The sequence below is a fragment of the Schistocerca gregaria genome, chromosome 9, assembly GCF_023897955.1.
Source record: "Schistocerca gregaria isolate iqSchGreg1 chromosome 9, iqSchGreg1.2, whole genome shotgun sequence".
NCBI lineage: Eukaryota > Metazoa > Arthropoda > Insecta > Orthoptera > Acrididae > Schistocerca > Schistocerca gregaria.
The window spans coordinates 81,564,935-81,577,880 of record NC_064928.1 but is presented as its reverse complement, the minus strand read 5'-3'; the positions used below and the strand labels follow the sequence as shown (position 1 = coordinate 81,577,880).

General features: G+C 43.2%; 1 protein-coding gene across 1 annotated transcript in view; it reads left to right on the top strand.

Annotated features, from left to right (window-relative positions):
- Positions 1–12,805: 12,805 nt before the first annotated feature.
- The window catches only part of LOC126291869 (ankyrin repeat domain-containing protein 2-like), an 80,598-nt gene continuing 80,457 nt past the window's right edge, over positions 12,806–12,946 (top strand). The window contains exon 1 of the mRNA XM_049985590.1: positions 12,806–12,917. The gene's annotated coding sequence lies outside the window, so the exon portion shown is untranslated. The remainder of the gene's footprint in view (positions 12,918–12,946) is intronic.

Genomic DNA, 12,946 nt, shown 5'->3' with positions numbered 1-12,946 from the left:
CCATTGCTTTTCACAATATATATAAATAACCTAGTAGATAGTGTCGGAAGTTCCATGCGGCTTTTCGCGGATGATGCTGTAGTATACAGAGAAGTTGCAGCATTAGAAAATTGTGGCGAAATACAGCAAGATCTCCAGCGGATAGGCACTTGGTGCAGGGAGTGGCAACTGACCCTTTACATAGCAAATGTAATGTATTGCGGATACATAGAAAGAAGGATCCTTTATTGTATGATTATATGATAGCGGAACAAATACTGGTAGCAGTTACTTCTGTAAGATATCTGGGAGTATGCTTACGGAACGATTTGAAGTGGAATGCTCATATAAAATTAATTGTTGGTAAGGCGGGTGCCAGGTTGAGATTCATTGGGAGAGTCCTTAGAAAATGTAGTCAATCAACCTAGGTGGTGGCTTGCAAAATACTCGTTCGGCCTATACTTGAGTATTGCTCATAAGTGTGGGATCCGTACCAGGCCGGGTTGATAGAGGAGATAGAGAAGATCCAAACAAGAGCGGCGCGTTTCGTCACAGGGTTATTTGGTAGCCGTGATAGCGTTACGGATATGTTTAGCAAACTCAAGTGGCAGACGCTGTGTATCGCGGTGTATCTTGCTGTCCAGGTTTCGAGAGGGTGCGTTTCTGGATGAGGTATCGAATATACTGCTTCCCCCTACTTATACCTCCCGAGGAGATCACTAATGTAAAGTCAGAGAGATTCGAGCGCGCACGGAGGCTTTCCGGTAGTTCTGCCCGCGAACCATACGCGAGTGGAACAGGAAAGGGAGGTAATGACAGTGGCATGTAAAGTGCCCTCCGCCACACACCGTTGGGTGGCTTGCAGAGTATAAATGTATATGTAGATGTAGATTAGTAACACAAGGTCATTGTAGCGAGGCTCAAAACCATATCAACCAAAACCACTAAAAATAAACGCAAAATATATTTAAAACAGCAAATAAAATTCGCTTGATGGCTTTCTAAGAGATAGTCTCCATTCCTTCCAAGCTAATTATGTAGGTGTAGACCAGATATGGCTCAAATTCAGAGATATAGTATCGACAGCAATAGATAGATTCGTACCGCGTAAGTTAATAAGATACGGGACTGATCCACCATGGTACACAAAACACGTCAGAACACTGTTGCAGCAGCAACGAATAGAGCATGCCAAATTCAGAAGAACGCATAAGCCCCAAGAGTGGCTAAGCTTCACGGAAGCTCGAAATTTAGTGCGAAAGTCAATGCGAGATGCTTTTTATAGTTTCCACAATGAAACTAATATGATATAAATATGGTAGAAAATCCAAAGAGATTCTGGTCGTATGTGACGTACGCCAGTGGCAAAAAACAGTCAACAGTGTCACTGCGCGATAGCGGTGGAAATGTTACCGATGATGGCGCCACTAAAGCGGAGTTACTAAATACAGTTTTCCGTAATTCCTTCACAAAAGAAGACGAAGTAAATATTCCAGAATTCGAAACCAGAACAGCTATTAGCATGAGTGAAATCAAAGTAGATATCTTAGAAGTTGCGAAACAACTCAAATCACTTAAGAAAGGCAAGTTCAAATGGTTCAAATGGCTCTGAGCACTATGGGACTCAACTGCTGTGGTCACCAGTCCCCTAGAACTTAGAACTACTTAAACCTAACTAACCTAAGGACATCACGCACATCCATGCCCGAAGCAGGATTCGAACCTGCGACCGTAGCAGTCGCACGGTTCCCGACTGCGCGCCTAGAACCGCGAGACCACCGCGGCCGGCAAGAAAGGCAAGTCTTCCGGTCCAGATGGTATACCAATCAGGTTCCTTTCAGAGTATGCAGACACAATAGCGCCTTTCTTAGCAATCATATACAACCTCTCACTTGACGAAAGGTCTGTTCCTAAAGACTGGAAAGCAGCAGAGGTCACACTAATATTCAATAAAGGAAATAGGAGTAACCCATTGAATTACAGACTCATATCACTGACCTCAATTTGCAGTAGGATTTTGGAGCATATACTGTACTCGAACATTATAAATCACCTTGAAGAAAATGACTTATTGATACATAACCAACACGGATTCAGAAATTATCGCTCTTGTGCAACGCTGCTAGCTCTTTATTCCCATAAAGTAATGAGTGCAGTCGACAAGGGATCTCAGATCAATCCCGTATTCCTAGATTTCCAGAAGGTTTTTGATACCGTTCCTCACAAGCGCCTATTAATCAAATTGCGTGCATATGGAGTATCGTCTCAGTTGTATGACGGGATTCGTGATTGCCTCTCAGAGAGGTCACAGTTCGTAGTGACAGACGGTAAATCATGGAGTAGAACAGAAGTCATATCTGGCGTTCCGCAACGTTATGTCATAAGCCCTCTGCTGTTCCTGATTTACATAAGTGATGTAGGTGGTAATCTGAGCAGCCCCCTTAGATTGTTTGCAGATGACGCTGTAATCTACAATCTAGTAAAATCATCAGACGATCAATTCCTATTACAAAACGATCTAGAGAGAATTTCTGTATGGTGCGAAAAGTGGCAATTAGCACTAAACAAAGAAAAGTGCGAGGTCATTCACTTGAGTACTAAAAGAAATCCGAAAATTTTTTGGTATATGATAAATCGCACAAATCTAAGGGCTGTCAATTCGGCTAAATACCTAGGAATTACAATTACGAGCAACTTAAGTTGGAAAGACCACATAGATAATATTGTGGGGAAGGCGAAACAAAGACTGCTCTTTATTGGCAGAACATTTAGAAGATGTGACAAACCCACCAAAGAAACAGCCTACATTACTTTTGTCCGTCCTCTGTTTAAATATTATTGCGCGGTGTGGGATTCTTGCGTGGTAGGATTGACGGAGGATATCGAAAAAGTGCGAAAAAGGGCAGCTCGTTTCGTGTTGTCGCGCAATAGGGGTGAGAGTGTCACTGATATGATACGCGAGTTGCGGTGGCAATCACTGAAACAAAGGCAGTTTTCTTTGCGCCGAGATCTATTTATGAAATTTCAATCACCAAATTTTTCTTCCGAAAGCGAAAATATTTTGTTGACTCCCACCTACGTAGGAAGAAAATATCATCATAATAAAATAAGAGAAATCAGAGCTCTAACGGGAATATTTAGGTGTTACTTTTTCCCACGCGCCATTCGAGAGTGGAATGGTAGAGAAGTAGTATGAAAATGGTTCGGTGAACCATCTGCCAGGCACTTAAGTATGAATTGCAGAGTAACCATTTAGATGTAGATGTAGATGGGGGAACACAGCAGGAATATGAGTCTCAATAACAACATCAAAAAGACAAAATTTATGATAGCCACTCGCAATCCAGGTGAGCATCAAAATGCAGAATTAATTCATAATGATCAACTCATAGACACGATGAATAGATTTACCTTCTTGGGGACGAGGTTGTGTGAAAATTGGTCATCGGACATGGAAATCAGATGCAGAATAGACAAGGCCCGCAGTACATTCATGAAATTCAACAAAGTGTTCACTAGTTAGATTTATGAAGAGCTATGTGTGGTCAGTGCTTTTGTACAGCGTGGAAAGTCGGACGTTGAAAGTGAACACTGTGAACGAGTTGGAAGCATTAGAGATGTGGTTATATCGAAGAATACTTAAAATACCATGGGCAGCAAGGAAAACAAATGAAGAGATCTTGAGAATAGTAAAAAGAGACCGCGAACTCTTAACGACAATCAAACGTAAGAACACAGCTTACTTAGCCCATGTGATTCGAAATGAAAGGTATCACCTTCTTAAACTGATAACAGAGGGGAAGGTTTGACGAAAAACGAGAAAAATGTCATGGCTCCGCAGCCTCAGACAGTGAACAGGAATGAGTAACGCCGGCGACTTGATCCATGCTGTAAGAGGAAGAGAAGACTGGGAAAATGTGATCACAATGCGAGACACAGCTGGCCCTCTTTGTGCATGATATGCAACAGGCTCTAGATACCGGCTCCCAGGTTGATGCCATATTCCTCGACTTTCGAAATGCGTTCGACTCAATTCGACACTGTCGCATGCTCCAAAAAGTACGCGTTTACGGTCTATCCGATGACATATACGGTTGGATTGAAAGTTTTCTAACAGACAGAGAGCAGTGTGTCGTCATGAATGGGGAGACTTAAAAAGAAACAAGCGTAACATTAGGTGTGCCCCAGGGCAGCGTAATAGGTCCCCTGCATTTTATGATTTACATAACCGATCTGGTTGATGGTACTGGCAGCGGCGTTAGACTGCCGATGATGCTGTACTCTACAGGAAAATAGTATCACACGAAGGTTGTGAACAAATCAATGAGGGTTTTCAGAAAACAAATGCATGGTGTAATGACTTGCTCTCAATATTAGTAAGTGTAGCCTACTGCGTATAACAAAACGAAAATCCCTATTAACGTACGAGTAAAAAAGAAATGAACAGTCTTTGAAAGCGGTAACATACGTCAAGTATCTGGGTGTGACTATTCGAAATGATCTCAAATGGAACAATCAGATTACACAAGTAACGGGTAAGCCGAACTCTAGATTACGATTTATTGGTAGAATCCTGAAGCGATGCAGTCCTTCGACAAGGGAAAATGCTTACAATACGTTAGTTCGTACGTTTTAGAGTATTGTTCGCCTGTATAATGCAGGAGTAGGTTTAATAATGAATAGGAAAATAGGAATGCGGGTAAGCTACTACAAATAGCATAGTGAACGCATTATTGTGGCCAAGATAGATACGAAGCCCACGGCTACCACAGTAGTACAAGTTTATATGCCAACTAGTTCCGCAGATGACGAAGAGACTGATGAAATGTATGTGAGATAAAAGAAATTATTCAGATATTGGAGGGAGACGAAAATTTAATAGTCATGGGTGACTGGAATTCGATAATAGGAAAAGGAAGAGAAGGAAACGTAGTAGGTGAATATGGAATGGGGCTAAGGAACGAAAGAGGAAGCCGCCTGGTAGAATTTTGCACAGAGCACAACTTAATCATAGCTAAAAATTGGTTTAGGAGTCATAAAAGAAGGTTGTATAAATGGAAGAAGCCTGGGGATACTGGAAGGTCTCAGATAGATTATAAAATGGTATGACGGAGATTCAGGAACCAGGTTTTACATTGTAAGACATTTCCAGGGGCAGATGTGGACTCTGACCACAATCTATTGGCTATGAACTGTATATTAAAACTGAAGAAACTGCAAAAAGGAGGGAATTTCAGGCGACGCGACCTGGATAAACTAAAAGAACCAGAGGTTGTAGAGAGCTTCAGAGAGAGCATTAGGGAACGATTGACAAGGATGGGGGAAAAAAATACAGTGGAAGAAGAATGCGTAGCTTTGAGAAATGAAATAGTTAAGACAGCACAGGATCAAGTAGGTAAAAAGACGAGGGTTAATAGAAACCCTTGGGTAACAGAAAAGATATTGAATTTATTTGATGAAATGAGAAAATACACTCCTGGAAATGGAAAAAAGAACACATTGACACCGGTGTGTCAGACCCACCATACTTGCTCCGGACACTGCGAGAGGGCTGTACAAGCAATGATCACACGCACGGCACAGCGGACACACCAGGAACCGCGGTGTTGGCCGTCGAATGGCGCGAGCTGCGCAGCATTTGTGCACCGCCGCCCTCAGTGTCAGCCAGTTTGCCGTGGCATACGGAGCTCCATCGCAGTCTTTAACACTGGTAGCATGCCGCGACAGCGTGGACGTGAACCGTATGTGCAGTTGACGAACTTTGAGCGAGGGCGTATAGTGGGTATGCGGGAGGCCAGGTGGACGTACCGCCGAATTGCTCAACACGTGGGGCGTGAGGTCTCCACAGTACATCGATGTTGTCGCCAGTGGTCGGCGGAAGATGCACGTGCCCGTCGACCTGGGACCGGACCGCAGCGACGCACGGATGCACGCCAAGACCGTAGGATCCTACGCAGTGCCGTAGGGGACCGCACCGCCACTTCCCAGCAAATTAGGGACACTGTTGCTCCTGGGGTATCGGCGAGGACCATTCGCAACCGTCTCCATGAAGCTGGGCTACGGTCCCGCACACCGTTAGGCCGTCTTCCGCTCACGCCCCAACATCGTGCAGCCCGCCTCCAGTGGTGTCGCGACAGGCGTGAATGGAGGGACGAATGGAGACGTGTCGTCTTCAGCGATGAGAGTCGCTTCTGCCTTGGTGCCAATGATGGTCGTATGCGTGTTTGGCGCCGTGCAGGTGAGCGCCACAATCAGGACTGCATACGAGCGAGGCACACAGGGCCAACACCCGGCATCATGGTGTGGGGAGCGATCTCCTACACTGGCCGTAAACCTCTGGTGATCGTCTAGGGGACACTGAATAGTGCACGGTACATCCAAACCGTCATCGAACCCATCGTTCTACCATTCCTAGACCGGCAAGGGAACTTGCTGTTCCAACAGGACAATGCACGTCCGCATGTATCCCGTGCCACCCAAAGTGCTCTAGAAGGTGTAAGTCAACTACCCTGGCCAGCAATATCTCCGGATCTGTCTCCCATTGAGCATGTTTGGGACTGGATGAAGCGTCGTCTCACGCGGTCTGCACGTCCAGCACGAACGCTGGTCCAACTGAGGCGCCAGGTGGAAATGACATGGCAAGCCGTTCCACAGGACTACATACAGCATCTCTACGATCGTCTCCATGGGAGAATAGCAGCCTGCATTGCTGCGAAAGGTGGATATACACTGTACTAGTGCCGACATTGTGCATGCTCTGTTGCCTGTGTCTATGTGCCTGTGGTTCTGTCAGTGTGATCATGTGATGTAACTGAACCCAGGAATGTGTCAATAAAGTTTCCCCTTCCTGGGACAATGAATTCACGGTGTTCTTATTTCAATTTCCAGGAGTGTATAAAAATGCCGTAACTGAAGCAGGCAAAAAGGAATGCAAACATCTCAAAAATGAGATCGACAGGAAGTGCAAAATCGCTAAGCAGGGATGGCTGGAGGACAAATGTAAGGGTGTAGAGGCGCATATCACTAGGGCTGAAATAGATACTGACAGGAAAATTAAAGAGACCTTTGGAGAAAAGAGAACCACTTGCATGAATATCAAGAGCTCAGATGGAAACCCAGTTCCAAGCAAAGAAGGGAAAGCAGAAAGGTGGAAGGAGTATATAGAGGGCCTATACGAGGGCGATATTCTTGATATTATAGAAATGGAAGAGAATGTAGACGAAGATGAAATAGGAGATATGATACTGCGTGAAGAGTTTGACAGAGCAATGAAAGACCTGAGTCGAAACAAGGCCCCGGGAGTAGACAACATTCCATTAGAACTAATGACGGCCAGTCCTGGCAAAACTCTACCATCTGGTGAGCAAGACGTATGAGACAGGCGAAATAGCTCAGGCATCAAGAAGAATATAATAATCACTATCCCAAAGAAAGCAGTTGTTGACAGAAGTGAAAATTACAGAACTATCAGTTTAATAAGTAACGGCTGCAAAATACTAACACGAATTCCTTAGAGAAGAGTGGGAAAACTGGTAGAAGCTGACCTCGGGGAAGATGTATGGATTCCGTAGAAATGTTGGAACACATGAAGGCAGTACTGCACCTACGACTTATCTTATAAAATAGATTAAGGAAAGGCAAACCTACGTAGACTTCGAGAAAGCTTTTGACAACATTGACTGGAATACTCTCTTTCTAATTCTGAAGGTCGCAGGGGTTAAATACAGGGAGCGAAATGCTGTTTACAATTTGTACAGAAAGCAAATGGCAGTTATAAGAGTCGAAAGGCATGAAAGGGAAACAGTGATTGGGAAGAGCGTGAGATAGGGTTGTAGCCTCTCCTCGATGTTATTCAATCTGTATATTGAACAAGCAGTAAAGAAAACAAAAGGAAAATTCGGAGTAGGAATTAAAATCCATGGAGAAGAAATAAAAACTTTGAGGTTCGCCGATGACATTGTAATTCTGTCAGAGCCAGCAAAGGCCCTGGAAGAGCAGTTGAACGGAATGGACAGTGTCTTGAAAGGAGGATATAAGATGAATATCAACAAAAGCAAAACGAGGATAATGGAATGTAGTCGAATTAAATCGGGTGATGCTGAGGGAATTAGATTAGAAAATGAGAAGCTTAAAGTAGTAAATGAGTTTTGCTATTTGGGAAGCAAAATAACTGATGATGGTCGAAGTAGAGAGGACATAAAATGTAGACTGGCAATGGCAAGGAAAGCGTTTCTGAAGAAGAGAAATTTGTTGACATCGAGTATAGATTTAAGTGTCAGGAAGTCATTTCTGAAAGTATTTGTATGGAGTGTAGCCATGTATGGAAATGAAACATGGACGATAAATAGTTTGGACAAGAAGAGAATAGAAGCTTTCGAAATGTGGTGGTACAGAAGAATGCTGAAGATTAGATGGGTAGATCACATAGCTAACGAGGAGGTATTGAATGGAATTCGAGAGAAGAGAAATTTGTGGCACAACTTGACTAGAAGTAGGGATCGGTTGGTAGGACATGTTCTGAGGCATCAAGGGATCACCAATTTTGTATAGGAGGGCAGCGTGGAGGGTAAAAATCGTAAAGGGAGACCAAGAGATGAATACACTAAACAGATTCAGAAGGATGTACGTTGCAGTAGGTACTGGGAGATGACGAAGCTTGTACAGGATAGAGTAGCATGGAGGGCTGCATCAAACCAGTCTCTGGACTGAACCCATAACAACAACATTAGACCCTTACCAATTGGGTCTGATTCAGATATTGAGAATGTCCAAAGAAGAGAGGTAAGATTCGTGACGTACATTCAGCCATCGCGAAGCGTTACAAATCTCATAGAAAGATTGAAGTGGGACACACTTTCAGATAGACAACGCGCTAAACGAAGGGACTGCTCACTAAATTCCAAATTCCGATCTTCGCTGAGGATGTAAACCATATATTACTATCACCAACTTTCAAATCGCGCAATGATCACCATTCAAAGATAACGGAAATTAGATCTCGTGCTGAGGCGTTCAGACAGTCGTTTTTCTCTAGCGAGGGGAACAGAGGGGGGGAAATGATTTTGGCGCGAATAGTGCCCTCCGCCACACACCGCTTGGTGGCTGGCGGAGTATATAAGTATATATGTACATGTAGACAAACATCTATTAGTGGATATGCAGCAGCAGATGAAGAAGAGCAAACGCACACAAAACTTGTTACGGATGTCTAACTTCGATTGTATGCATCATCTATTTACAATGTCTATTTATACTAATTGTGATCAGATCTCCTCTAGCTTTAAAAGGTGTATCGACCGTGATCTAAATACGTGATCCGTAGATAGTCCTACAACACCTGTTTGCACATTCATATGACGATTGCAGTATTTTCTGTATTATTGCACTGCTTGACAGTTGCTAAAGAACAAGACATTTTTGGCAGTGTTGAGTCACACGAAACGCAGAATCGGCTGCAAGGTCTGTAGCTGTCTGCCTAAGATTGAAATGTCCGTTCCATTTCGCCATTAGGGCAGCGTATCGATCCTGTTGCGGTGTGGTGGTCCATCCACGACCAACGACAAACTTTCGCATAGTTTTTCCACCTTCTGGAGCCTCTTTTAATCGCGAGATGAGACTTTTGGACACGCCAATAATCGTGGCCATAGTAGTGACACTTTGAGGGGCTTCGAGTCATGCAGCTGCTTGACCAGACTCGTAAGCACTCAGATGATGTCTCGAGACATGTTGACATACCACACAATATATCGCACAAATAGGCTTCAAGACACCCTCTGTCAATCAGCGTAGTGCATGAATTGTCGAACGCATACAGAGCGTTCGATCACAAGCCCCACCCTCTACATTTCCTTTTACTATCACTAGACGTGCGTTTCGTAGCAGTTGGTTGTTCCGTAGCAATTTCCAGTTGTTCCGTACCAGGTATGAGCTGTTCCTTAGCAGTTGTCAAGCAGTGTACAATGTCTCTACATCAGTGCTCCGTAATAAGTACCACTCTGCTGTTCTAAGATATATATTCGTTTCCAATCTGATGTATTTTATTTTCAATAGACTGTACGTTTTGATGAAGTATAGGTAATCCCGAGCAAATATCTGTGTGGATTGTGCACTACTGTGTAGTCTGTTCTACCTTTCGTGTACGAATTGAATTAGTCTTGTTGAGAAACTTTTAACGGAGCGTAGCATGTAGTCACGGTTTATACTTAAAATAAATAAGTAAATAAATAAATAAAGACGGCTCGTCCAGATACCGACGACAGCTGGTACTTGACCTGAATGGCCCCAACCCCAACTGGTATATGCTCACTAAATAACTTCACTGACTTTCCTTTCTGAATCCTGTTGATGTGCATACCATGATTTATTTCAATGCCTGGAGGCGGCTGAAATCCTTATTTTTCATAAAATATTTTCTCCAGAAAGATTTCTTATAGTTGCAGATACATACGCGTTATCTGGCGACTTCATTTGAGGTAAGAATTTTCGATTTATTCAGAATGATCTTTCAGGACCATGACGCAGCACTGTTGACGTCCAAAATTTACCAGTTTAGATTCACAGTAAGTTAATTATTAAAAGGTTATACATGAGTCACAATTTTATTAAGAGGTTAGTCACTTTTTTTGCGTGATTACGGAATAATAATTTGTTGCGAGGTTACACTAAATGTGAATGTTATATACGTAATATTTTTACTGTTGGGAGGTTACACCGTCATCGACAGTCCAATGTCGGTGTTGAAGGACCCAGGCGAGGCGCAAAGCTTTGTGTCGTGCAGTCATCAAGGGTACACGAGTGGTCCTTCGGCTCCGAAAGCCCTTATCGACGGTGTTTGGTTGAATGTTTCGCACACTGACACTTGCTGATGGCCCAGCACTGAAACCTGCAGCAATTTGCGGAAGGGTTGCACTTCTGTCAAGTCGAACGATTCTCTTCAGTCGTCGTTGGTCCCGTTCTTGCAGGAACTTTTTCCTTCCACAGACGTAACTGAGCAATCGCGTGTGAAGATATCGTTGTTTTAAACCCCTGACCGCTTGCAGAAATGAATTTTGGAGCGCAATATTGTATGGTAGTAAGTCATGAACAGTGGGAACACCGAAACAGAAGAGAATGGAAGCGATCGAGATGTGGTGCTACGTAAAAAGTAGACAATTAGGTGGACTGATAAAAAATGAGGAAGTTCTCTGCAGAATCGTCGAAGAAAGGAACAAAAAAAAAATGTTCAAATGGCTCTGAGCACTGTGGGACTTAACATCTGAGGCCATCAGTACCCTAGAACTTAGAACTACTTAAACCTAACTAACCCAAGGACATCGCACACATCCATGCCCGAGGCAGGATTCGAACCTGCGATCTTAGCGGTCGCGCGGTTCCGGACTGAAGCGCCGGCGCCGGTGGTGTTTGCTCCTACGAACATGTCTGACAGAAAAGACACCATATATCAGTAGAAATGTTTGTAAAGATTATTAACAGTTAATTATGGGACTATATGCACAAATCAATTCTAAGAATCAGTCGAAACGTGTAACTTTTTTGTAACCAAATAAAGTAACGTGATAAATGGTATGCATAATAATGTTAGCTTGAGCTATATTTTACAGATTAAGGAAAAAAAGAACCACTCGATTTTACAAATCATGTTGTCTGGAACAGAAATCTCGTTATTCTCTCGGCACTTGGGACTGAGCGCGCAAACTCGGTGGCTCACATTTTCAGTTGTTAATGATATCGGAAAAATCGCATCTCTAAATTTCCTTTCATTGTGTTAAAGAATAATCGTGGACAAAAGGAGAAAATATTTGTGACGAAGTGGTCAAAAAGTACGATTAACTACCTCGATATAGCCAACGAAACGGACTGTCTTCTCGACCAAATGAACACCCTGCATTTGATTAGCTATAACTAACTCTGTTAGCTTTCTTGAAGACCAGCAGACGTTCTTTCTGTATTCGAAACATGCATCTTCACGTCCATATGGCACCGGTGAGCACCCCGTAATATTTTTCAATATACAGAGAACAGTAAACACATTTATTTGCATGGAGCAATACAGTTCAGCAAAAACCTAGTTAAACAAGACACTTACTCATTTACTTCTGAATGATCAATATTTCGGGTGGCCAGCGCTTGTTCTCACCGAAAACGAACAGCTTATGCGCTTCAACTGTGTAGTAAGTCCCTCTATTTCCTCTTGCGAAGCTCAATGCCCGCGAAAGTGGTCCTACGTATCAGTGCTGAAATCTTTCAGCTTATCCTTCATTATGCTCTCAAATGCAGCAAACATACTGTATTCGCCTCGTTTACATTCGGCTTCCAAACCTGGATATCTTAGACCGATTTCCCAATACCCAGTTTGGGTGGCCATGTAAACAGTTCAAAACCGCTTCTGGTTGCCGGTTTTCCAATTTCACAATCGATAAGGCACCCATGTAAAGGCAATCAAAACCGGTTGCTTGGCCTATCAGATTTCGTTTTGCTTTTTAAAATTTTCGGTTAATATGGGTGTAGTGACTTTTTACACAGTGAAGGATAAATAGAAGTATTAGACTGAAGCTGTGTATACGTCGTCTGAATAGAAGTAGCTTTTGTCCTGACTATAAATCAGAAACTGTAACAGCTTTTCTTCCAGCCGCCATGTTTAACCGGGCTAGCAAATCCGCTTCAGACCTTAACATGTATACACGACAGCGAAAAACGGTTTTATAAATCCGGTTTTCGTCTTTCGGAAGATCTGTTGCATGCAAAGGAAGCAGAGAAAAAGTCGAACTAGCAGCACACTGAAAGCGAATGACTACAGAGGTCGATAGAAAACCCTGCATGATCGATATAGTATGACGATACACAAACAGGTTCGCCCTAGCTACACACAGAGAAGCGTGGATAGAAGCTGAAAGGAGAGCGTGACGTCGATTTGTTTTCTGCGTGTTTACGAAGGACAGGTGAGCCATCTTCTATTATTTACGAGAAT